At 23.2% G+C, this 2,767-nt stretch overlaps 1 non-coding gene across 1 annotated transcript; it reads right to left on the reverse strand.

The window, feature by feature from the left end:
* Positions 1-2,067: 2,067 nt before the first annotated feature.
* TRNAF-GAA (transfer RNA phenylalanine (anticodon GAA)) lies at positions 2,068-2,140 on the reverse strand. The gene has a single exon. It is a non-coding gene; the product is annotated as a tRNA-Phe (tRNA).
* Positions 2,141-2,767: the final 627 nt, after the last annotated feature.

Consider the following 2,767-nt stretch of genomic DNA (forward strand, 5'->3'; position numbering starts at 1 on the left):
CACTTACTATATCCCTAATGTCTACTTACATTATCCTTTATGCCTACTTACAATATACTTAATGCCCACCGAAAAATACTTAAAATGCCTACTTACAACATTCTCAATACCTACCGAGAAACTTCGCCTACTAGCCTACTTACCATATCTTTAATGCCTACTTAAAATATCTTTAATGCTTACTCATAATATACTTAGTGCCCACCGAGTAAGTACTTAAGTACTTACAATATTTTAAGTGCCTACTTACAATATTCTTAATGTTTACCAAAAAACTTACTCTATATTTTCTTTTTTGGACCAATCAATTAGAGATGGTCTCTCAAAGGGACCGTCACTCACAAGAATTTGTGTTGATTTTATATAGTAATTAAAGAAGTTGAGATGTGTATTTTATTTTTAAAACTTAATTAATAATTTAAAATCAAAAATATGAATATTTACTATATTGACTTATTTAATATCAATAAGTAGATAATTAAAATTATGATTTTGATATCTAAATTATTAGTCTAATTGTCTAAGTATGACAAATGTTGTTTTGGCATATTAAGCGAATTTAATTTCAATGTCAATTAGTAGAAAATAAAAAAATTAGATTGGTGTCTTAAATTATTATTGGTTTATAATTATAGTTGAGATATATAAAACTAACATTCCAATAAAATGTTTTTTAGAATGATTTTATATTGAGATTGATGAGTAGTATATTGATATTTTACTTTGAGATTTTGATTAAGGGAGATAATATAAACAGTGATTGATACATACTATGGTAAAAAATAAAGTATTAATATGTTACCATATTACATCTAATTTTATTGTAGTTTAATTTTAAAATGAGATTAGTATTTTGATGTCAAATATAAATACTATCTATGTGCTATACATCTCAAAACAAATACTATTTTGAATTTTTGTTTGATAAATTAAGGTGAAAGAATCAACTATCTCATTATCAATATCAATTAAAAAAAATCATATATATATTATTTTTGGAACCTGATTAGGCATCTATGACATAAATTATTTTAACACCAAATTTTTAGATGAATGAATATGAAATAGAATTAGTTTTCATCAAATTGAATTTATATGGAAAGTTCAGAATTAGTTTTCATCAAATTGAATTTATATGGAAAGTTCAAATGAATAATTTATTATGTGTTTAGTTAATAAATATTTATAATCATTTATCATTTAATATTTTTGCTTTATTAAAACTAACATATTTGTGTATTATACGTGTACTTAAAATAAAAATAAGTGATTGAAAAGTAAAGTTTTATGATGGATTAGATATATAAACTCATATTGTTAAAAGCTTAATATAAGCAATCGAAAAGACTATGCCATAATTTTTATTTTTTTAAAGTCATTTACAATATGATATACTCCATCCTATTCACCACAAGTGTCTCATTTACTTTTTGAACACTATTTATTTCTTACTCTTAATTTGTATTTTACTATTGATCTATAAGTAAAAACATAATCAAATGGGATCTTGTTTGATTCATCTCAATGCAAGGATTATTCATATCAACTTCTCATAATTTTTATTATGCACAATTACAGATATTAAAAATTGAATAAGTGCATTGAATAGAGTGCATAAAGTAAATGTGACGTTTGTGATGAATAGGAAGGATTATATTTTTATATCAATAGTCATTGTATTAATTAAAATTTTTAGAATAAGTGATAATTATTTATTAAAAATTATAAAAAGTTGAAAAATGAGTCTTATTTCAATTTATCTTCATTTTTTTAACATAAGTTCGATCTCAACCAAAGCTGTAAGTATGTAACCCATTAAAAAAATATAAAAAATAATATTATGAAAATATATAATAAGACGAACTAAACAAAGTATCACTTAAACTAATACCAATCAATTACAAATTTTTTTATCAAATTCAAAATAATAAAATGAAATACTTTATAAAATAATTAACTTCTGTTATGGTTAACATATAAAGTTTTTTATTTATTTGATATACTATAAAAAATTAAAATTTACAAAGTTGGAATTAAATATTTATAAATTTCAAAAAATTCACAAAATGCGATGAGCGTGGATCAAACACGCGACCTTCAGATCTTCAGTCTGACGCTCTCCCAACTGAGCAATCCTCGCTAATTATATTAATTGTTGATATATTTAACTAATTATTACATACTAGTTTAGAAATTCGTGCATGCACAGTTTTTTTTAGCATCGACATATACAACATATGATATTAAAAAGTTAAATCCAGGAATATTTTGCAGTAGAAATACTCAATTTGATAGTTGTATATATATTAACTCTGTAATTTTAAAAATTGTCAGCAACATATTATGCAATATATTATATCCTCTAACTTACTCAATTTAACTATAAATAAATGCTAGGCAAAGATCAAAGATACTTTTATGGTAGAGATATTGCACAATATCAAATGTCATGACATTTTTCTTTAGCAAATAAATGAATTTTATTTGGCAAAACTCTCATGAATTATGATACAAGAAAATTTTCAAACTTTTTAGTATAATGTATGATATAATAAGTTGTCTTGTTGGAATAATAACAATTAAAACTACCAATATGTTGGAATCTATATTCACTAAAAATACTTACTTGAATATCGATCCAAAAATATTTGGTTGTAAATTATTGACTTGTTCATTGACTAACACAATCGGGTCATCAATATAAAAATACCAACTACCACTTTGTTTGAAGTTAATACTAAGTTGTTCAAAACTGGATATTGGATTA

This window comes from Amaranthus tricolor, chromosome 1, assembly GCF_026212465.1.
Source record: "Amaranthus tricolor cultivar Red isolate AtriRed21 chromosome 1, ASM2621246v1, whole genome shotgun sequence".
Taxonomy (NCBI): domain Eukaryota; kingdom Viridiplantae; phylum Streptophyta; class Magnoliopsida; order Caryophyllales; family Amaranthaceae; genus Amaranthus; species Amaranthus tricolor.